The sequence below is a fragment of the Cervus canadensis genome, chromosome 17, assembly GCF_019320065.1.
Source record: "Cervus canadensis isolate Bull #8, Minnesota chromosome 17, ASM1932006v1, whole genome shotgun sequence".
NCBI classification, from domain to species: Eukaryota; Metazoa; Chordata; class Mammalia; order Artiodactyla; family Cervidae; genus Cervus; species Cervus canadensis.
Window position 1 is genome coordinate 51,597,480 of NC_057402.1, and position 24,452 is coordinate 51,621,931.

General features: G+C 46.3%; 1 protein-coding gene across 4 annotated transcripts in view; it reads left to right on the forward strand.

The window, feature by feature from the left end:
* SV2B (synaptic vesicle glycoprotein 2B) overlaps window positions 1-24,452 on the forward strand; it is a 243,136-nt gene that overhangs the window by 31,015 nt on the left and 187,669 nt on the right. For 2 of the 4 annotated variants that reach the window (XM_043434488.1, XM_043434487.1), the window contains exon 2: window positions 9,082-9,213. The exons of the other annotated variants lie outside the window; for them this stretch is intronic. The gene's annotated coding sequence lies outside the window, so the exon portion shown is untranslated. The remainder of the gene's footprint in view (window positions 1-9,081; window positions 9,214-24,452) is intronic. 4 annotated transcript variants of the gene reach the window in all.

A 24,452-nucleotide genomic window follows, 5' to 3' on the forward strand; every position in this document is an offset into this window, starting at 1 on the left:
TCAAGACTTTTAGATTCTGGAGCCTGAGCAATTACACTATAGCCCCTCCCTTAAGATTCCGGCAAATTATCTCCTGTAGTTTAAAGTGGCAGGGAAATAGTCTATGAAAATACTAAGTTTTGTTCTTATGTTAATAGATTATATTAAAATTTTCTCTTTGAAATTAAGAAAGTGTTAGAATGGGGTGAACTTTGCTTGAAATTTGGTAAACACTATGGATTTGAAGGGGCTTCGCAGGTGGCGCTAATGGTAAAGAACCTGCCTGCCAGTGCAGGAGACACAAGAGACGAGGGTTTGTTCCCTGGGTCAGGGAAGATCCCCTGGAGGAGGAAATGGGAACCCACTCCAGTGTTCTTGCCTGGAGAATCCCAAGGAGAGAGGAGCCTGGCAGGCTGCAGTTTGTAGGGTCACACAGAGTCGGACATGACCGAAGGGACTTAGCATAACACAACACATAAATTTGAAGAGTGAAGATTTTCTTCTCATTGGGCAAATTTTTATTCAGTGCTTTGGTTCTCAATCCTGGCTGTGTATTACAATCAGCTGAGGAGTTTATTTAAAAAACAAAAACAAGCAATATCCTAACTTTCCTTAAGCCAGAGCATACTTAAGCCAGACTCTAAGCGGGTCTGGGAAACTGAATTTCTTAAAGAAACTGTCCAGTGATCCTGATATGCAGCTAGAGTTGTCGACCCGGACAGTGTAAGCCTGCAGTTACTGTTTCTGTTTCTGACGTTTTTATTTTCCTCCGAGAGTCACCCACTGTTCTTGGCTAGAATCTCCTTTGTCTTTCATGTCTATCATATTCTCTGATCATTTTTACCTTTTTATATTTTTAATTTTCTTTCTGAAGGTGGACTCAACAGCCGGACAAACCAAACAGATCTCTCCCTAGCTAGAAGGAAAGAGAGTTGGCTTAAAAAGGAAAACAGATGAGATTAGAACATCAATTCTCTTAAAACTCACGAGTCCTCATGCCAGTCGGGGAATTTGTTCCTTTCTGCCACACCCTCTCCTTCTCCATCCACCTCAGGAAAGAATCTATTTATAAACTGTTTTGAAAACCATTGCTTGTTCAGGAGCCTGATTACAAGAGACTGTATTCCCAATATGTGCTAAACGGCGCCATTTGCAAACCCCCACTATGTCACGTACCATACAGTAAGTCCTCCACACGCGAACCTTCAAGTTTCAAGCTTTCAAAAATGCAACCGTGCATCTGGTTCCAGCAAAGAACCAGAACTCATGCCGTCATCAGCCGTGAGTGAAATGACAGCTTGCACTCCGTCTCCTATTGTTGACAGTCCTTCAGCTCTACCGTCTCCCACCTCCTCTCCCTCCTCCATCAGGAACTCTTCTGGCCTGTTCACTCCATGCCAGCCCCTGCAGGCCGGCCGTTGTACTGTACTACTGTACTTTTCAAGGACCTGTACTATAAGATTAAAAATGTTTCTTTTTTGTGTGTGTTTGTTTTTTAATGTATTATTTTTGTGAAAAGTATTATAAACCTCTTTCAGTACAGTACTATATAGCCGATTGCATTAGTTGGGTACCTAGGCTAACTTTGTTGGACTTACAAACAAATTAGACTTGCCAATGTGCTCTTGGAACGGAACTTGTTCATATGTAGGGGACTTACTATAAATATATTTCATGAGTATAAGGCCAGCGGTGTTGTGGACGCGTCTATGATGAGCACAAAGCCTGATTTCATCAGAGGTGAAAGATTTCATCAGAGATGCTCCCTGCTAGCCATCAAGACTTAAGTCACGGTGCTCACAAGTGGGGTCCCCAAACATCCTTGCTGATGGGAAAGCAGGGAAAGCAGGGGTGCCTGTCTGGAGCATTTTTAACTGCTCAGCTTTCTTCTGATGGGTAATGATTCTGCTCCTTCTGCCTTCTGAGCCATTTGGACACCGGTTCCCTGCTTGTTCTCGGCTGCAGAGCTGGAGCCCCAGGTCTGACTCCTTCTCTGTCCTTTCTGCTGCTTCCAGTTGTTTCTTTTGTCCCTATGAGTGGCTGAACAACACTGGACTCCCCAGTTAAGATACTGAGCACCTGGGCTTATCTTCCCCAATGTTTCATCTATTCTCAGCCCTGCAGTTTCCAAGACACCTGTTTAAATAAAAGTTTGAGGAAGAGACGGTGCTTGTGGGCCATCGAACCATGAAGCCTGCATTTGTTTATCCAGGAATACCCTAGGAAGCCAAGATCCATGTCATAAACACTGTGCACGTTTTTCTATTCGTGGGGCACAAATGGAGGGGAGTATGTGTGTGTTCAATGCCTACCATTTCTGAAGAGCAGACCTCATTCGCTCTTGGCCAAAAATTCCCACAAGGTACAAATCTCCTCTTTACAGAGAAGCTGAGTCACTTATCCAGTGTCTCGTGGTTGGCATGTGGTAGAGTTGTGATCCACACCTTCAGATTCCTTGTCCAGGGCTCTTTATATTGGGCATGACTTCACTGAGAGTCTCTAGAGGTGAATAGGGAGAGGTTAACTGGGAACAGGCTGGATTCACCAGATAAGCCATCTCCAGGCGAGACCATCCTGAGCTCTGAGCACATGTGGCCTGTGTCCCCTCACTGTTCCTAGATTACTCTCTTACCTGGGAGTCACCCAGGGCCATGTAGAAGACTGCTGCCCGGAGAGATGTCCTGAAGCGGTGCCTAGGGCAAGTGGGGGGAGCATCACTCTGGAGGTTACCCCTTCATAAGGCATTTAGCTTTGCCAGTTCAAAGTTGTACTCAGTCGCTAAGTCCTGTCTGACTCTCTGCGACGCTATGGATCGAAGCCCGCCAGGCTCCTCTGTCCATGGGGTTCTCCAGGTAAGAATACTGGAGTGGGTTGCCATTTCCTCCTCCAGGGGATCTTCCTGACCCAGGGATCAAACCCGAGTCTCCTGCATTGGCAGGTGGGTTCTTTACCACTGAGTCACCCGGGAAGCCAGTTCAGAGAGGATTCTTTAAATTCCTGGGGAAATAGTTGTCCGTGTAGCCCTGTGGTGCTCTCCGCACCACGTGGCTCCTCTTCCAGCCTCCTCTTCTCCCTGTTCTGGAGGCTGGAAGTCTAGATCGAGGTGCCTGCAGGCTCATTTCTCCTGAGGGCTCTCTCCTTGACTTGTGGACAGTAGCCCAGGTGATGTCTTCTTACGTGGTTTTCCTCTGTGTGTGCATCTCTGGTGAATCTCTGCACGTCCTCCTCACAGAATGGTCCTCCTGGGTAATCCTCAGGGTCGGCAAAACTGTATTTTGCCTTGCTGGTACTGGTTTGCTCTTCTTTTCTCACCACATTCATTACATTATCAGAGTGCTATTAAGATTTACATGAAACCTCCCAGCCTCGGGGCCCATCTGTTCTTGCTATTTATTACCCCAGGGGAGTCACGAATCTGTCATCTGCGGTTTTACCGTTCTCCGTATCCGAGGTGCCAGTGCTGTGTTTCCTCTGTGAGGCCACGATGCACGGCTCTCCTCATGGTGAAGGGCTCTGGGGGGATCGTGCAAAGAATGACACCCCCCTCTTCAGGAAGTGAGACGCCTTCTGAATGCCAGGCACAGCCGCCAAGTCCTGCTGGGAAAATATGCACCCTTGCTTCATAAAACAGAGGCCCCCAGGCCCAAACAGGGATCAGAGACCTCTTTTAAGTCAGACTTAAAACAGCCTCCTGCTGTCCAGAGATACAGCCATTATTTGTTCTCAAAAGGGAGTGCTGCTACAGCAAAATGACACAGATGGAGAGGCTTGTTGTCCGGTCGCTCAGTCGTGTCCGACTCTTTGCGACCCCATGGACTGCAGCACGCCAGGCCTCCCTGTCCATCACCAACTCCCGGAGTTTGCCCAAGTCCATGTCCATCGAGTCAGTGATGCCATCCAGCCATCTGATCCTCTGCCACCCTCTTCTCCTTTTGCCATCAATCTTTCCCCGCATCAGGGTCTTTCCCAGGGGAGGCTTAAACGACAGGAAATTTCCTCCCTGTTCTGGAGGCTGGAAGTCTAGACTGAGATGCCTGCAGGTTCATTTCTTCTGAGGGCTCTCTCCTTGACTTGTGGACAGTAGCCCTGTTGATGTCTTCTCACATGGTTTTCCTCTGTGTATCTCTGCTGAATCTCTGCATGTTCTAACCTCTTCTTTTTTTTTTTTCCCAAAAATTTATTTATCGTTTAAAAACATTAATTTTGGCTGTGTTGGGTCTTCGTTGCTGTGTGCAGGCATTCTCTAGTTGCAGAGAGCAGGGCTGCTCTCCAGTTGTGGTTCGTGGGCTTCTCTTATTGGGGCGTACAGGCTCTGGGCACTCAGGCTAAGCAGTTGTGTTACATGGGCGGAGTTGCCCCACAGTGTATGGAATCTTTCTGGATACCAGGGATCAAATCTGTTTCCCCTGCACTGGCAGGCAGATTTTTAACCACTAGATCAGCAGGGAAACCCCTAATCTCTTCGTATAAGGACACTGGTCAGATTGGGTCAGGGTCCACCCTGAGAGCCTCATTGAACTTCCTGCTCAGTCTCTCAGTTGTGTCTGACTCTTTGCGACCCCATGGACTCCTCTGTCCATGGGATTCTCCAGGCGAGAATACTGGAGTGGGTTGCCTTGCCCTCCTCCAGGGGATCTTCCTGACCCAGCTATCCAATCCGCGTCTCTTACGTCTCCTGCATTGGCAGGCGGGTTCTTTCCCACTAGCGCCACCTGGGTCACCTCTTTAAAGGTCTCATCTCCAAATACAGTCACATTCTGAGGTGTTGGGTGTTCAGTGTATGAATTATGAGAGAACATAAGTCAACCTGTAACTGAGAGTTAAGTGAGAATACAGACACTGTTGAGTTTCTGTTCTGTGCCAGGCACTGTACTTGCAGTTTCACATACATTTTCCCATTTATTGAAAAGGACCTTATAGATCATGCAACGGTGATCCCAGCTGAACTCTGTATAATGACCACTGGCGGTCAGCACAAGAGGTGAAGCTCCCCTTGGGAAGCTGGAAATTTAACACCAGGGGATAAAGAGCAGAGAGAGAAATTTAAGTTTCCTTGAAGAGAGAAAAGGGGCCCCATCCGCACTACACTTGAACATAACTGGATTGAATACATTAACAATGATGATAATAATAGTGATAGTAATTGAAATTTGTTTTTTTAAAGATATTTATTTATTTACTTGGCTGCATCCGGTCCTAGTTGCAGCATGTGGGATCTTCGTTGCGTCACGGGGGATCTTTTGTTGCAGTGCATGGACTCTCTAGTTGCGGCACATGGGCTCCAGAGCACATGGGTTCAGTAGTTTAGGCTGGCAGGCTTAGCTGCTCCATGGCATGTGGGATCTGAGTTCCCCAACCAGGGATTGAACCCGTGTCCCCGCATTCCAGGGCAGATTCTTTAGCCACTGGACCATCAGGGAAATCCCTGAAATCTGTTGAGTGCTTGCTGTGTTCTAAGTGCTTTTAACAATTGCTGTGGTTGCTCAGTTGCCAAGTCATGTCCAACTCTTTGCGACCCGATGGACTGCAGCATGCCAGGCCCCCCTGTCCCTCACCATTTCCCAGATTTGCCCAAGTTCATGTCCATTGAATCAGTGATGGCATCCAACCATGTTATCCTCTGTCGCCCTCTTCTCCTTCTGCCTTCAGTCTTTCCCAGCATCAGGGTCCTTTCCAATGAGTCAGTTCTTTGCATCGGGTGGCCAAAGTATTGGAGCTTCAGCTTCAGTATCAGTCCTTCCAAGCTTCTAGTGTATGACATATTTAATTGTTTCCATTCTAAAGAAAGAACACATTTAACACTCTTACGAAGTGTTGATCAGTCAAGTATGTGCAGAAAAGCGAGCTTCTCAGAAGGCGATGCTGGCAGTGCCTTCCAAATACTGCCCAAGAAAGAGGACATTCTAGCCAGCAGACCCAGGTATTGGCAAGGCTGTGCCTACTGTGGGGGCATAGGTGCCAGGGTCTGAGCTGGAGGCCAGAGAGGGTGACTCATCCACCTCTGTCTCCTCCAGTTCTGTTCTTCTCAGCATCCTTCCAAATGCAGATGGGTCTCCCATGCTGGTCTGCCTAATAGGTGCTGCTCATGCCAAGATGAGGATTCTGACTTACCAATGGATGTCTCCTTGCAAATCAGTCAGGCCTTCTGGTTCCTGTCTGGAATCCATGGGGAATGGGAGAGAGACTTGTGTTGCAGGCCTGATGAAACCTGATTTGGGGTGACAGCCAGACCTTGGGCTGGGATATTATGTTTGTTTCTTTTGCTGCTGTAACAAATCGCCACATGGTGGGTAAAAATGACATGCATATATTATCTTATAAGGGCTTCCTGCATGGCTCAATGGGGAAGAATCAGCCTGCAATGCAGGAGGTGTGGGTTCAGTCCTTGGATTGGGAAAGATCCCCTGGAGGAGGAAATAACAACTCACTTCAGTATTCTTGCCTGGGAAATCCCATGGAGAGAGGGGCCTGGTGGGATACAGTCCATGAGGGTTCTAAAAGAGTAGGACACAACTTATCGACTAAAGGATAATAAGTTATCTTGCAGTTCTGGAGGTCGGAGTTTCAAATGGGTCTCCCTGGGCTAAAATCGAGGTGCTTGCAGGACTGCATTCTTCTGCAGGCTGGAGGAGAGAACCTGATCCCTCGCCTTTTCTGGTGTCTAGAAGCCGACTGCATCCCCAGGCTTGTGCCCTTTTCTCCACCTTCAAATCCAGCAGCTTAGCGTTCTCTGATTTCACTCTGACTCTCCCCCTCCTGTCTTCCTCTTTTCTGTGAGGACCCTTGTCATCACAATGGGTCCACTCCCATAGCTCAGCATAGCCCCTGCATCATAAGATCCTCTACTTAATCACACCCGCGAGTCCCTTTTACCATGTCAAGTAGCATGTCCACAGATTCCAGAGATTAGGACGCGGACAGCTTTGGGAGGTCATTCTTCTGCCTCCCACAGTTATTCCCTTTTAAAAATTGGTGTCTCTATTTTTTTGACTGTGCCATGTAGCATGGAAGATGTTAGTTCCCTGACCAGGGATCAAACCTGGATTGGAAGCATGGAGTCTTAACCCCTAAACTGCTAGGGAAATCCCCCCACAATTATCCTTACTGAGTTAAGAGTACCCTTTTGGGAAAACTCTCGGATGATGGTCAGCTGTTCACTTTAGTGACACCCAGCCTCAACACTGGCTGCGCACTCTAATATTTGAAGTTGGACGTCCCTACCTGGTGAGGCAATGGGGATGTTGTCATGACCCATGTGAAAGTCTGGGAAACTGAGGGTCACAGAGGCTGAGTAGTTTTCTGGGACTGGCACCCATTTCAGCCAGTAGCCCCATCATTGACATTGCACCGTGTTCCTTTCCAATCCATATAACAGACAGGGACATCAAAACTTATTTCCATTAGTATTTCCTTCATAAGAAGGAATATAATTTCCTAACCAGGTGGCAGGAAAGTAGAAAAGAAAGCATGTTGTTGTTTAGTTGCTCAGTCCTGTCTGACTCTTTGCGACCCCATGGACTGTAGCTTGCCAGGCTCCTCTGTGCATGGGATTTCCCAGGAGGGGAAATGGCAGGTTGCCATTTCCTTCTCCAGGGGATTGGCCAGACCTAGAGATCAAACCCGAGTCTCCTGCGTTGGCAGGTGGGTTCTTTACCATCCCATCCACCAGGGAACACAAGTCTATTTTTTCATGTGATGTGCCAGGGACTGCCCTGTCTGTTTCAAAAGCTAACAATCCTTGCTTCCTGGGGTCTCTCTGCACTTGGCTTTATTGTAAAACTTAATCAACAAATCAGGGTTCAGACCACCTTAAGAAGGAAGTAGGCAGATCTCTTCTTTTGTTAAATTGTTCACGCATACGTGGATTCTTTCATTACACACAGAGTGACTTTTCTTTGGTGGGTGTTGTGAGGAATATAGAGATGTTGAAAATGTGAATATTGTTCTCAAGCAGTTCAGTCTGGTCATTTGTACTATAGACCACAGAGGAAATCTTGTAGACCAGGCTTTGAAGCTGAAGATGGACTCAACTGCTAAGTTCCATCACTCATCCAGCTGAGTGATATTTGGCAAGTAACTTAACCTCTCTGAGCCTGCCTCAGTTCCTCCTTCCATACAATGGGATAATAACCGTACTTACCTTGGAGGGTCCTTGTAAGGACCAAACGAATGTCAAACTCCCAACTCTGAGCTGAGGGCATGGCAGATGCTCATGAGATGTTCTCAACCCTTCTTTCCCCTGGCTGCTTAGCTTTATCTTTAGAGAAAAGAGAAGAGTGTGCATGAGATGGGAGTGAGGGTGGAAGAGTGGGAGGTAAATTTAAGCATTTCTGGTATGTTCTAATAATGGGCAGAGGCCAGGCTGAAAAGAGATCAGCTGCGCCTTTTGAGTGCCTGATGCAGAGCAAACTCGTTCGGCCTCGCCTCTGCTTGAGGCTGCCAGAAGGGCATTCTGTGCTCCAAATCATCATGCTGGCAGCACTGTCCAGCATCATCTTCCAGCAGAAAGGCTCAGTAGGTGTTTAGAAAGCAGACTGTCCACCCTGTTCTGATTTTGGAAAAGAAAAGCTCTTTCTCTGGAACAAATAACCTTTGAATCAGAAAGAGAAGAAATAATCTAGAGGCATAACAGATGAATAGACTAGACCCAGGGACAGCCCAGAAGGGTGTTTGTGTGTCTGGAGCTGAGATGTCAGTGGGGAGGTGGGGTGGGTTGAGGGGAAGGAGGAGAGAGACATTTGGTATAAGAGTTGTGCCAGGCTCTGTGTGATGCCGTTGTAGGCGGAGTTCAGGTTTTAATCCCTGAATACTGGAGTGCAGAAATAGTCCAGGCGGTGACCAGGATTTCTTTTCACTGATTGATTGAGGTATGCTTGATGAACAATGTTGTGTTAATTTCTGCTGTACTGCAAAATGACTCACGTATATACATACATACCTTCTTTTTTTTTTTTTTTTAAATCTTCTTTTCCATCATGATTTATCCCAGGATATTGAATATAATTCCCTTGTGAGATACAGTCTGGATTTCTATGTTAACTCTGCCAAGCCAAGCAGATTCAGGAGTAGTTCTTTGAGCTTTTCTTGTCTTTTTCTCATTAGATGCATTAAAGTGACTTGCATTTTGTGGACTGTGAGGAGACTTGAGTGGAGGGAGGGAAGAATGACATTTGGTGTTCTTTGCACAGAGAAGCATCCCCCAGGTATTTGAGCATATTCCACAGATAAAAGAAGGTGAGTGCACTTCTGAATGCTCTTATCTTTCTTAGCCTTATCCCCAGGGCTCAAATCAAACTTGAGATGGCGGAGAAAATGCCTCTCCACCCGGCGGGGACACATGCTGTCACCAGCTCTGCTCTCTGTCTAGCAGAGATTGTCAGCCCCCTCCTGGGAGCTGTTTTCACCCTCTCCCACCAATGAGTCATCCTCAGAGGCCAGTTCTCAAGAAGATGGGATGGCAGAGCAGGAGGAGGTGTCAGAATGTGAAAGCTGTTCTGTTCTTTCCTTGAAAATTAACTTGGCAGCTTGTAAGCAGTGAGTTTTCTGCACAGAGCCAGAACAAGTGAGTGGACCAGCTAATGGGCCAAGGTCTGGAACCCACCCCCATCTTCCACTTAATTGAGTATGAGGTCCCGACGTTGCCTTATGCAAGTCTCATTGTACTGCTTTACAAACAGGGGTGAAATAATCATGGTGACAGTTTCTATGGGAGATCCTTGTGATCAAGTCATTTCAACAAATATTTAATGTGCCCTGGACCAGTGGTGAAGAACCTGCCTGCCAAGGCAGGAAACTCGGCTTGGATCTCTGGGTTGGGAAGATCCCCTGGAGAAAGAAATGGCAACCCACTCCAGTTTTCTTGCCTGGAAAATCCCATGGACAGAGGAACCTGGAGGGCTACAGTCCAAGGGGTCACAAAAGAGTCAGACATGACTTAGCGACCAAACAACAACAATGGGTCAGGTATGGGCCATATACAGAAGCAAGTACATTGAGGGTATCTGCCCTCGAGGCAACGGGAAAAGGAACGTGTACATGACCATCACATAAGGTCGGTGGAAATGAAGGCTGTGGCCAGGGTATAAAGTGCTGGGTGTGCCAAGAAGGAGAAATCCTTGTGTGCAGGGGCTGGCATTGGGGGAGGAGGGAGGTGGCATGGGGGGAGGAGGGAGCTGGCATGGGGGGAGGAGGGAGCTGGCACTGGGGGAGGAGGGAGCTGGCATGGGGGGAGGAGGGAGCAACCGAGTGAGATGATGAAGCAAGCGAAGTCTGGGAAAAGCCCAGAACTGGAGTGTGATCTGAGGGCACAGATGTGGCCACGAGGTGGACAGAAGCCAAAGGGAGTAACTCACGGAGCATCCAGTGTGATGGCTACGTGGCTGCTGGGGACCTTTGGGGGCTCTGGTGCTGGGGAAATTGGTAGGCAGCAGGGAGCCACCCAAGGCTGCTTCTTTTTTTTTTTCCTAGACACGGACCATTTATTTATTATTTTTAAAAGTTGGAGTATAGGGCTTCCCTGGTGGCAGTGGTAAAGAATCTGCCTGCGATGTAGGAGACTCAGGTTCGAACCTTAGGTCAGAAAGATCCCTTGGAGGAGGATGTGGCAACCCACTCCAATATTCGTGCCTGAAAAATCCCATGGACAGAGGAGCCTGGGCAGCCTACAGTCCATGGGTCGTGAAGAGTCAGACACAGCTGAGCGACTCACACTAATAGTTGCTTTATAAGGTTGTTAGTTCCCCCTGTACAGTAAGGTGAATCAGCCACGTGCATACGGATATCTCCTCTTTATTGTATTGCCTTCCTGTTTACTAGGTCACCACAGAGCACTGAGTAGAATTCCCTGTGTTATACACTCAGTTCTACCAAGGCTTCTTTGGAGGGAATTGTTTTGGTCTGCTCTGGTCTGCCGTTGGAGGCAGTAAGTAGTTTTAGGCTCGTTGGCTGGTTAGACTCTTGGCTAACTGTGTGCCCACGAACATGATTTTCCTTGGGCTCTACTTCATCAGCTGTAAAGTGGAGGCAGAAATGGTGCCCACGTAGGGGTCTTGGGAGAGTGGAATGGGATGATGTGGGGAGAATGCTTAGCTCAGTGACTGGCACCTGGAAGGCTCAGCAAAGGGAGTGCATGTCAATAGCCATTCAAGGAGAGGCTACACAGTGGGGTCAGGGAGGGGGGAGTGGTACTCCGGAGATGAGGGGCTGCAGGCCTGAGGCCACGTGGTGGTTGCTGCGTTGGCAGGTGGGGGAGGCCAGTGCCTGAACCTGGGTGGTGGTGGGGAGGGGGAGAGAGGGACTGTGATGACGTGATGCTGAGATTGCAGGGCTAGAAGGTGTGGGAAGTGGGGCTGAGGAAGGAGGGAGCAGTCAGCTGCTGGAGTTCCAGGATTAGGGCAACTGGAAAAAGGATGGGTCACTGCTGGAGGAATCCTGAATTCCACTTGAGCATTTCAGAGGCTGGTGGACGTCTTAGTGGGCAGAGTCGTGAGCTGATGGCAAATTCAGGGGGCAAGGTCAGGGCTGGGTCATGTGCTTGGCTAGGGCTGAAACGTGATGTGGGGGAAGTGGCTGTATAGTCTTCCAGGGAGACAGAGTGGAGACAGAAGGGAAAAGTGCTGTGAGACAGGCTTGGGGAATATTCCCATATAAAGAGGAGGTGTGGTCCAGTGACTAAGATTCCACACTCCCAAGGCAGGGGACCCTGGTTCAGTTCCTGGTCAGGGAACTACATCCTGCGTGCCACAGCTAGAATATCCTGCGTGCTGCAGCTGAGTCCCAGTGCAGCCAAATAAATGAATGAGAAATAAAAAGGAGGTGGAGGATAATGAACATGGAATGAGAGAGAGATGGCGGGGGGATGAGAGAGAGGGCATTCAGGGAGGAAGGAGAGAGAGCCAGGATAGGGCTGGTGTCACGGACCTCAGAGTAGGAAAGGTCTGCCCAAGGCGGGATCCAGGAGGATGGGGACCCACGAGAGACCCCTGAACAGTAATTAGGACAGAATCAGTGAGTCTGGAGGAGACACTGCCAGCACAGTCCTGAGAACAAGAAGTGCAGCTCCAGGGGTGAAGAAACAAGTATGCAGGTGGGGATACAGGCCAGCGAACCCAGACATTTCTCAAGATGGTGCAAGAAGGAAGGAGACAATTAGATTGACTTAGTGAGAAAGAGCATAGGGAGAAGTGTTTTTAGAATGTGTGGTGCTTGAGCATTTTTACAGAATAAAACCTAAATGAGAAGAAAGACCTTGATGATGCAGGGGAGGAGGTGGTGGATGGAGCCAAGTCTGGGAACCCACAGGGGCAGGTGGGGCCGAGCAGAGTGGGAGACTGGTCTTCAGGCCATGATGATGTGCAGACAGCCTGGATGGGAGGAGGGTGGAGACGTTTGGAGACGAGGCTGCAGGACTCAGTGAATGGGGTGAAGTAAGAGCGAAGGTTTTGGAAGTGGGTGGGGTTTATGGAAAAGGTTTGGAACAGCCCTCATGGGGGATAACTAGGCACTAACCAGGGGCTCAACAAACTGACAAGCAGAACTGGGGCTCAGTTGGTTTGACCATCCAGACTGGAGGCTGAGCTGATGAGCCCGTGTGTGTGTGTGTGTGTACATATGTGTGTATTACATATGTAGTCCATGTATATATAGGTACATGTATATATTGTGTATATATACACAAATGTTTTATTTTGATTGTTTTTGTTTTCCCATGAGCATGGCCAAACTAAGCAATGGGAAGAAAGTGGGATTATGCAGGGCTGGACATTGTGCCTGTCTGTGGTACCTCATGAGAACTAGCATTGTTTCATTTAAGGTCAGTGCCTGATAAGGAACAGCAGACTAAAGACAGGCTTGTGTTGTGTGCCAGACCTTGAGAAATTAGCTCATTTAATACTATGAAAATCCTATGAGGGAGGCCATGTTATTTTAAAAAAAATGATTATTTATTTGGCTGTAACTTAGTTGCAGCATGTGGGATCTAGTTCCCTTACCAGGGATCGAACCCCGGCCCCCTGCATTCGGAGCTTGGAGTCTTAGCCACTGGGCCACCAGGGAAGTCCTGGAGGCCATGTTTTGCAGATGAAGAAACTGAGGGTCATAGAAGTGACCCGAACATGCCCCACCTAAGATAGCTGGCAGGCTTCCCAGGGGGCGCAGTGGTAAGGAATCTGCCTGCCAGTTCAGGAGACACAAGAGATTCGGGTTTGACCCCTGGGTTCGGAAAATCCCCTGAAGAAGGAAGTGGCAACCCATTCCAGTATTCTTCCCTGGAGAGTCCCATGGACAGAGAAGCCTGGTGGGCTATAGACCATGGGATCACAAAGACTCAGACACGACTGAGCGTGCACATACACACACACACACATACACAGTAAGTGGTGGTGGGGGAAACAGACCAGTGAATCTGTAAGAACTTGGCCTTTTGTCTCTATCTGGGGGATGCAGCAGTAGACGTGGGTTTAGGGGTGAGGACACACGTAAGGGAAGCAGTTCCTGCGGGGTCAGATGCATCAGTGAGCAGCGGGCTGTGACACTAGAAAAAAAGAACAATGCAGAACCCAGCCTCCTGTTCCACTACTCTGAGGCAACATATGTGGGAACTTTCTCTTCCCTTCTCTCTCTTTTTTGAGGCTGTCAGCACAGGAATTGACAAATTCTAATGATAGTCTATTTTGGAGGGAGTGTTAAATTATTCAGACGCAGGCACAAATAGAACGTCTCCAGCAGCCTCGACATCCTGCTTGAACCCACAGATGTCAATTTCCTGGACCCTGTGAGGGTCTGCAGACCATGCCCCGGTGGGAGGTGGGGGCAGGGCTTTTATGAACCGTCTAAACGCTGCTGTCCGGAGCCAGGACTCCAAACCCCGAAGGTGTCCAGCCGCAGGCTGCAGGGACTGGGGGGCAGGGCATGGCTCCATGACGATGGGGCTTCTTCAAGTCCCCCAGTCCTCTTCCTCGAGGGCGTCCTAAGCCAGCCAGCTGTACCATCCCTTGAAAGCAGCCACTGCGACCTCCACTTCTGCCGGGATTACACCTGTGGATTTGCATTTCTCAGAGCTCCAAAAGGCTCATGTGTGAGTCATGACGATGTTTAGGAAAGTTCCAGAAGTCAGGCGTGTTTCGATTTCTCAACATAGTACTCTTCTCATACCTCTTTGCTACTTCTTTCTCATGGTTCCTTCCCTTCTCGGGCACTCCTTTGTCTTGAGTATGCTCAGGCATGAGGCATTGAGGGTGGCTCCGATTCTAGACCCTTCATGCGGAAATCCCTAGAGGACTGGGCAGAGCAACTATGTAGCTGCAACCTAGGGCTGTTATTTAATTTATATCCAAACCCAGACACCAGAGTGAAAAGGGGATGCTCTTTAATAGTGACCCCAGGATGTCAGGCATTAACAGACACTGTCCAGAGCAATTTGCAAGGATGGCCACTCTAGAAAGAATGGGGGCCGGGCGGGGGGGCGGTTGCAGTTAAGTGTTTTGTTTATCTTTAAACAACTTCATTCTCCTCATTGGTTGAACTGAAATCTGCTTTTCGTGATCCTGTTAGAGTAATACACATCATATGCCAGGCCCAATTCCTAGCACAGAAGTGTTCGATATATATTGACTCCTCTTTTTTCTTTAAAAAAAAAAAGAAAAAAAAAGCTCAAAACTCAATAAAAACAATAGTGGCAACAAAAACTGCTCTCACCAAAAATCATTTGTAGGTTCCCAGCAGGTAGCATTGAATGCTGGCCTATTTTCACCACTTCTCCCACCCCTAGCATTCCTGCTAATCCATAGGTAGAGGACTGCTTTTTCACTCAACAATTTTCTTTTCTTCTCAGATGTTCTTGTCTCAGGTGCTTCTCCCCCCACAACCCCCCTCTTTTTTCACTTTTACCTTCCAAAGAAACTTTTTTTTGACACATATTCCCCCTATCTGCCACCCTCTTGATCCTCCTCATGAAATTAAAAAAAAAAAAAATTTCATTTATCTTCCTGCATCGGGCCTTAGTTGTGGTTTGCATGATCTTTAATTGTGGCATGTGGACTCTAGCTGCAACATACAGGATCTAGTTCCCTGACCAGGGATTGAACCAGGCCCTCCTGCATTGGGAGTGTGGAGTCTCAGCCACTGGACCACCAGGGAAGTCCTGTGAAATATTTTTAATTTTTAATTTTATATTGACGTCTAGTTGATTAACAATGTTGTGATGGTTTCAGACATACAGCAAAGTGACTCAGTTAAGTTATACATATACATGTACCTATGCTTTTTCAAATTCTTCTCCCATTTAGGTTGTTACATAATATTGAGCAGAGTTCCCTGTACCGCACAGTAGGTCCTTGTTGGTTTCCCATTTTAAATATAGGAGTGTGTACATGTCCATCTCAAACTCCCTAACTATCCCTTCCCCCGTCCTTCCTCCTGGCAACCATAAATTCACTCTCTAAGTCTGTGAGTCTCTTTCTATTTTGTAAATAGGTTCATTTGTATCATTTCTTTTTAGAATCTGCAATCTATATCATAGGATATTTCTTTTTCTCTGTCTTACTTCACTCAGTATGACAGTCTGGAGGTCCATCCATATTGCTGCAAATGTCTTGATTCCATTCTTTTGTATGGCTGAGTAATATTCCACTCCACCTTCTTTATCTATTCCTCTGTCACCCATTGTGAAGTTTCAATACCACAGATATACCATCTATCTGTTGAGGTCCCATAGACCTTTGAGAAACCACAAATCACTGTGCTAATCCAAGATCCCTCCACTCTCTTGCAGAACCAATTTTTACTTCCTTCAGGAAGTGATTTTCACCCACTTAGGGATAGTATCACCCCTTTGAGAATGCATGGCACATGGCGTGTTCATCTTTTACCCTTCCCATGCCGTCTCAGATTTGCCCTCACATGGGGTGAGGTGCTTTCCCATTGAAATCCACATGGTGGGATGGGGGGAAACCATGAAAACCAGTCAGAGCTACCTTTTGTTGAGCACATGCCTCAAGATATGTGATCTCTAATCCTCACGGCAACCTTGCAAGAAAAACTTTCTTTCTTGGCTTAGAAAACCCAGGCTCAGAGAGGTTAAATGACCTGCGGCCAGGTGACTGTTGATTGTCGGAGAATTTCAGACTGTGCCTGTCAGGTATGAGATCTGAACCTCCATACCACACTGCCTCTTCATTCAGGAAGGGAGAAGGGGCAGAAGGGAACCAGCATTAACTGAGCTCCGACCATGTACCCAGGGCTCTTTCATCTTCTTTCCCTCATTTGATTCTCATCGCTGCTCTGTGAAGTGGGTAGGATGTTCCCAGCTTTCAAGATGAAAAATGGGTCTGCAGTAACTCTTTTGTTAAAATTCCCCTGGCCAGTGTTCATGAAGAAGGCTGGATTATAACCCAGGTCTGCTTCCTCCTAAAACCTCTCTCTGTGGCCACGATGAAACAGGTCCAGAAGGAAGTGCTCTGAATCTCTGCCTTGCAGGAGGGTGAGAGAACCCTTGTGCATTCTCCCATGACCAGTTTTTTAGGTATTCAACTCCTCTTTCCCTACACACAACCTTGATTTTTTTCCCCCAGAGTTAGCTATGAATAGAAATATAAACTATCACGTTTTGAGAACTTTGTAAATATCACTACCTTCACAGACCCTGAGGGGTCTGGGAGTCCCAGGGTAAATCACTGGTCTCTGATACATGAAAGAATGACCTGTGTTCTCTGGAGATAATTCAGCAGGAAGGCATTCGGGCAGCTGAAGCTGGACAGTGCGGCTCAGGCATGAGCCTCAGGAAGTAGGAAGAGAGTGTGGGCTGATCTCAGCGGGCTTTTGGGAGTTTTGATTCAGGGTTCATGCATCCGACAGTTCAGTTCTAGAATGCAAGGTTTCAGGTTGTGGGGCTTTATTCTCTAGGGACCTTTGGTATATTTTTGGAGAGAAAACTTTTTAATTTAATTTTATTTACTTAGTTGTTTTTGGCTGTGCTGGGTCTTCACTGCTGCAAGCAGGCTTTCTCTAGGTGCAGCAAGCGGGGCTACTTTTCCTTGTGCTGCTTGGGCTTCTCATTGCGGCGGCTTCTCTTGTTGCGGAGCAGGAGCTCTGAGGTGTGTGGGCCTTACCAGTTGCGGCACCCGAGCTCTAGAGCACAGACTCAAAGTTGCGGCGCCCGGGCTTAGCTGTTCCGTGGCACGGGGAATCTTCCCTGACCAGGGCTGAAACAGTGTCCCCTGCTTTGCGAGGCGGACTCTTAACCGCTGGACCACCAGGGAAGCCCCTGGAGAGAAAGTTTTTATCTCCATGTGTTGATCTCAGCCAGCAGAGACCAGTGAGAGGGTCTGGCCCTTTGGGGTGCTTGTTCCCAGGCAGAGAGACCTGTGCAGTGGAATAAGGGATCTTGTGGGTAGCTGCCAGCAATCACCCGCATCTTTCATTTCATCACTGGCTAGCTTCACTGAGCGCTGATTAGACTGCAAAGTAGGAGCCGCCTTTCCTTCCACAATCTGTGAGAAGGCGCTCTAAGCTTCGGCAGGCACAGCCTTCCTAGCTGTCATCATGTCTGTCTTTCCAGGAGCAGGGATGGCTTCCTCTTTCCCCGGGGAAGGTGGGAGCAGGTGACAGCCAGGGTTGGTTCTTCTCCGGGGCCGAGAGGCGTCTGGAAGCTGGTTCACAGGGATCCAGGGCTGGCAGTGATGAAGCAGAGACTGGCAGGTTTGGCTGGAAAGGAGAAGAGGGATGACTCTGGGAGGACTAGTCATTGCTCCTGTCCTGGCCGTGGGCCACTTCTGACCAGGAAGAGACTGCTACTCCTGAAGGAGAGGTTGAATCCTATGCAGAAGTTGATCTGTATGGCAAAAACCGCTACGATATTGTAAAGTAATTAGCCTCCAATTAAAATAAATTAAAAAAAAAAAGAAATCAGAAGTGCCTCTCATTTTCAGGGAATGGAAGTCCCAACCGAGATACCAGTTGTTGGGACAACTTGGGAAAATCAGGTTGTTGCTGAGGCTTAGTTTCTCCAGGTGAGAGGTGAGAGGTTTGGGTGGGATAGCTTCTACATCTCATTGAATTTTTTTTTTTTCTGGTTCTGGAAAATTTTTAAATCATTTTATGGAAAACTTGAATATGATGGTGGAACACCCCTCCAGACTCCAATGACTAATCACCCCAATTACTGATGAGTGTTTAAGCCACTCATATCAGAATCCAGCCAGCTCAGTCATTTTGAGAATCATGTGGTTCTCAATGTGAGATTGAAGAGGCGAGTGGCATTAAAACATTTACCACAAAACTGTTACTTATTTTAAACTTATAGTTGCATTTGCCGTGGATAAAAGGTCAGCTAATAACTAGGAGTAGCCACATGTCAGGCATGGACTTGTCAGGTGGACAGATTGTGTGAACATTTATCTTTAGACTCAGAAGTCTTACTTCTAATATTTAATTCCAAAAATTTGATGGCAAAAACATGAAAACTTATTTATATAAGGCTAATAATTGTAGCCAAGAACATCAGTTGATTCAAACATACCAAATATGTCTAGACCCACAGGTTCATAATGGTTCTCAGAATAAAATGCATCATTGGTCACTTTTAGAGGATTTAGGAAGGGACTTCCCTGGTGGTCCCATGGCTAAAAGTTCGCCTTGCAATGCCAGGGACACTGGTTTGCTCCCTGGTTGGGGAACTAAGATTCCACATATCGTGGGGCAGCTAAGCCAGCTTGCCTCAACTAGAGTCCACGCTGCAGCTTACAGATTACATAATTAGAGAGAAGCCTGTATGCTGCAACAGAAGATCCCGAATGCCAAAACTAAGACCAGATATGGCCAATAAATACATAAATAAAAATTTAAAAAAATAAAAAAGGAAATTCCCTTAAAAAAAGATTTAGGGAGCCAACTTATTTTGAGAACTGGGGAAAGGATTAGATAGTTACCTTGCCTTTCCTATGCAAACTAGTTTAGGACAGTTAAAGAGTAAATGAGGGAAAGCAGCTTCTTTTTATAGCGTTATTCCAGATAATAAGTGAAAAGAGTGATAGAGCTGGAATTTTGTCACCCTGAATTTCTGAGTCTAGGCAGTGATCTTCAATGGCTGCTAACATGATGAAAAAAAGACAAGATGTTATGTGCTTCTTGGTAGAAATACCATACCATTGCCTGTGAAGTAGCTTTGAAAAAAACTAATCTGAGTATGAATAAGAGCGGCAATGTCCAATAGAACTTCCTGTGATGATAGAGATGTTTTATATCTGCGCCACCCAATATAGTAGTCCCTGGCCTCATGTGGGTATTGAGACCTTGAAAGGAGACTAATGTGATTAAGGAAATGAATTTTTAAAATTTATTGGGTTGTGATTTAGACTAAAAAATTTAAAAATTGAACTATAGTTGATTTACAAAGTTGTGTTAGTTTCTGGTGTATAGCAAAGTGATTCATACATATAATGGAAAAGAATATGAAGAGAATATGTATATATATACATGCAAGTTATATATACATATATATCCATATCTTTTTCATATTCTTTTCCATTATGGTTTATTTTATGGTATTTAATATAGTTCCCTGTGTTACACAGTAAAACCTTGTTTGTTTATTTTATATACAGTAAATTTTACTTTATTTTGCAGTAAATTTATTATGAAATATGGGCTTCCTTGTTGCTAAGACCGTAAAGAATCTGCCTGCAATGCAGGAGACCCGGGTTCAATCCCTGGGTTGGGAAGTTTCCCTGGAGAAGGGAATGGCAACCCACTCTAGCATTCTTGTCTGCAGAATTCCATGGACAGAGGAACCTGGCGAGCTACAGTCCATGGAGTTGCAAAGAGCTGGACACAACTGAGTGACTAACACTTTCACTCAGTTTATATATTTTATATATCTGCTAATCTTAAACCCCTAATTTATCCCTCCTCCACCTCCTTCCCCTTTGGTAACCGTAAATTTGTTTCTACGTCTGTGAGTCTGTCTCTGTTGTGTAAATAAATTAATTTGTGTCATATTTTGGATTTCACTTATAAGTGACATCACATGGTATTTGTCTTTCTCTTTCTGTCTTAGTTAATTTAAATTTAGGTAGCCATATGTAGCTAAGGGGTGTTACGTTGGACCACACAGCTCTAGGCTTACCTATGTGCTTATGGGAGACACACAGCACAGAAGAACCTGTTAAATGACACCATAGAAATGCAAACAGCGAAACATACTGTAAAGAAAAATCTATAGAACAAACTATTTTCACCAGTAAATAAGATATGATTAATAAAAACCAGATAGTCTGGGGAACACATAAATTATTAAAGACAAGTGATAACCCCTAATTACAAGATATGTAGCATCTTTGAATCATGATTTGAACAAAGAAACAAAAAAAATTATAAGAAAATAGTATTACCAAGTTATTAATATTTTTTAGGTGTGATCACAGAATACTAATTATTTAAAAAAGAGTCCTATTATTTTAGAGCCATTACTGATATCTTTGTAAATGAAATCATATGATGTATGTGATTTGATTCAAAACAATCCAGTGTATGCGTGAGGAGGGAAAGAGGATAGAGAATTGAGTGGGTGTAGATGAAACAAGATTGGAATGAGTTGATCATTGTTCAGGCTGGTTGGTGGGTACATGGGAGTTCATTATATTATTCTCTCTACTTTTGAATGTGTTTGAAAATTTTTGTGATGAGAAAAACAAAAGAAAGTAAGGGAAATTTCCAAGAAGCCTCTCTCCAAGCTTAAATAACAGCAACAGCAAGAAAAATTTCACCTTTGACTTAAAATCTGAGCTGGGAACTGGGGGCCACAAAGGATGTACAGATGGTACCCAAAAGGAAAGGCCGGGTCCCCTGAGGGCAGACACCACTGTCAGCCCTGCAATCAGGAGAGTAAGCCTGGGCTGGTGTTAAGAGTTCCTTTTAAGCTGCTACCTCAGTTTAAAATGATTCCTGGTCTGTAGTGTCCCTGGTTCTCAGAGAAGGCAAAAACAAATTCTCTCTGGAGGAGAGCATCTTCTAGTTAGGCGTGTGGGATTCTACAGATTAAGGTCAAACTAGTAGGAACAAGTATTAGAGTGAAAATGAAAATTATCATCCAAACTAGGACACTTTTGGTGATGAAAGAAAGTGATAAATAATTTTTGTTGTTTAGTTGCTAAGTCGTATCTGACTATTTTGCAACCCCTTGAGCTGTAGCTCGCCAGTCTCCTCTGTCCTCGGGATTTCCCAGGCAAGAATACTGGGGTGGGTTGCCATTTCTTTCTCCTGGGCATCTTCCCGACTCAGGGCTGGAACCCATGTCTTCTGCATTGGCTGGTGGGTTCTTTACCACTGAACCACCAGGGAAGCCCTGCTAAAATAATTAGCAGATATTCAATTACTTCAAAAGAGATAAACGAGGATTTTCCTGGAGAAACCAGTGGTCCCCCCGGCAAACAGGTGTGGAAGGAAGACCCCCGTCTTCTGCTTCTGGAGTCTGGCGGGAGGGAGAGATCGCATCTCACCCCAGATCATTTGGAACTTGATCTCATGCTCTGGGTCAGTGGTTCTCAAAATGTGGTCCTCAGACCAGTAGCATCCTGGGAATTTGTTAGAATTGTAAATTCTTGGACTCTTCCCCTAGACCTAATAAAGTAGAAACTCAGGGGTGAGGCCTAACAAGCTGTTTTGGAACAAGTCCTTTTGGAACAGGTCAGCAGTCCGCAATCTTTTTGGCACAAAGACTGGTTTCGTGGAAGACAATTTTTCCATGGACCTGGAGGGAGGCATGGTTTTGGGACGATTTGAGCACATAACATTTATTGTGCACTTTATTTCTATTATTATTACATCAGCTGCCCCTCAGAGCATCAGGCATTAGACCCCGGAGGATGGGGACCCCTGATTTAGGTGATTCCAGTGCCCTAACTTTGAGAAGCCCTGGTCTGTGCTCAGGTGTGCTCACTCAGTCGAATCCATCTCTTTTGCGACCCCATGGATTGTAACCTGACAAACTCCTCTGTCCGTGGAATTTTCTGGGCAAGAATATTGGAGTGGGTTGCCATTTCCTACTCCAAGTGATCTTCCCAACCGAGGGATCAAACCTGCATCTCTTCTGCCTCCTGCATTGCAGACGGTGGATTCTTTACCACTGTGCCACCTGGGAACCACAGGCCTAGGTAAACATTTTTTAACAGGTGTTATCAGCTATTAACAAAATTCCAATGAGCATCACAATACCAATGACATTTTTCTTACAAGTAATAGCAGATAGGAAGAAAGTTGCATTTTCCCCCATAATAAACATTTAAATGGCACCTGGTAATTCATAGAGTCTAATGACAGTCTTTCAGTAATTATCTGTTGAGAAGGATTTTAAACTAATACAAATGCCTTTCATCATTTTATGTAAACATTTTCTGTCTCAAAGGTCTAGTGATTTTCTGCCAGAGAATTAGAACAAAAATATCACTTTCTCAAAGGAGGATTTAATTAGGTGTATGTCTCTCCTCTGTGTCAGTTCCTGGAATTTTCCTCCAAGTTCTCAAACAGCTCTGGCTCATTTAGGTCATTTAGGTCTGGTACTCACTTAACCTGGGATCTGAGCTGCAGCCGTTCCTGTCTGTTCTCTTTGTTGTCTTCCAACAAAACTTGCAGCACATGGCTGATGCTAGTTTCTTTTTCTTCACTGGGTTTCCTGTACTAACCAGACTGAGTCTGGGGTATGTATTGGATATATTTGTGGCTTAACACACTCTCTTCTCTCTAAGACTTGCTTGCACTTGCCCTGAACAAGTTTCTGGCATATCTCAGTGGCTGTTTATCACCTTTGTAACAAGCATAATAGATCCTTATTAATTAGAGCCTTCCTGGGAGTTGATAAACACACGGAGAGAGTCTCTCTGCCTCAATACTTTGGCCACCTGATGCAAAGAGCTGACTCTTTGGAAAAGACCGTGACTCTGGGAAAGATTGAGGGCAGGAGGAGAAGGGGACGGCAGAGGAGACGGTTGGATGGCATCACTGACTCAATGGGCATGAGTTTGAGCAAACGCAGGGAGGTAGTGAAGGACAGGGAAGCCTGGCGCGCTGTAGTCCATGGGGTTCATAAAGAGACGGACCAACTTGGCAGCTGAGCAGCGATAGCAGACTTCCTCTTGGCTGCGCCGGGTCTTCGTGGCGGCGTGGGCCGCTCTCTGGTTGCAGTGAGTGGGGGCTGCTCTGTCGTTGCCACGCTCGGGCTTCTCACTGTGGCGGCGTCTCTGGGTGCAGAGCATGGGCTCTAGGGCTCGTGGACTTCTGTAGCCGTGGCTTGTGGCCTCAGTAGTTGCGGTTCCCGGTCCCCAGAGCACAGGCTCAGTGGTTGGGCTGCACGGGCTTAGTTGCTCCGCGGTGTGTGAGAACTTCCCAGACCAGGCATCAAACTCATGTCTTTTGCATTGGCAGGCAGATTCTTCACCGTTGAGCAATCAGTGCAGCCCCCTCTGCTTTCTTATGGCCACAGGCAGCGAACGGAAACCCATCCGGCCTTCAGTGGACATAGGTTCATGCTATGATTTCCCTCACTTCCTCCAACTTCTCTTAAAAATAGACCTATTCGTGTGATGGAAGCTAGAATTCCTACAACACTAAGGGGGTAGTTCTTATACTTGAGTAGCATATAATCGGTGTTTCTTAAACCCCACTTCTGAAATTGGCTGCGTTCTGGGGGGACCTTTAAAATACAGTCTTGGAGGGATTTCCCTGGTGGGCCAGTGGCTCAGACTCCACCCTCCCAGAGCAGGGGGCCCACGTTTGATCCCTGGTCAGAGAAGTAGACCCTGTATCCTGGAACTAAGAGTTTGCATGTCACATCTATGACCTGGCACAGCCAAATAAATAAAATACAGTCTTTTTTGCACCCCCTCTCCCAAAGAGTCTGCTTTAGCAGGTCTGCACTGAGAAACTCCAATTTGGGGAGGCTTCTTAGGGGATTCTAGGGCACAGCTTGAATTTGGAGCTGTCGATGTTGAGTTAGAGCTGTTCTAGCAGAGATGACATTTTTCCAGATCTTTTGCTGGTATCATTTTAGGGTCTGTTGCAGAGTAGCAATACGCTCTTCTTCAAGAAGACCTGAGGTCTTCAGGAGCATCTTTGCAATTTGCTCTTGCAGCCTAGTCTCCATCCAGTGAGAGAGCACCCCGTGGCCTGGACCGGAGTGCAGGCAGGGGGAGGCTGGCAATGCCACTCACCAACTGACTCTTTGGGTAAATTACCAAATTCCTGTGAACCTCACGTTGCTTGTCCGAACAACGGTAAGAATGAGGACAATGGTAAGAATGATATATACTTGGGAGGGCTCTTGTGAAGATTAAATGAGAGAATAGGAATAAAATACTGAGTCTGACATCTAGTAGCTACTCACTAAACAGAATATATATAAAACTTATTTATATATAATTTATCATATGTATTTTTATATATTTTTCTTCTTAGAGGCTCAAGCCTGCAGAGTTGCAAATAGTTTT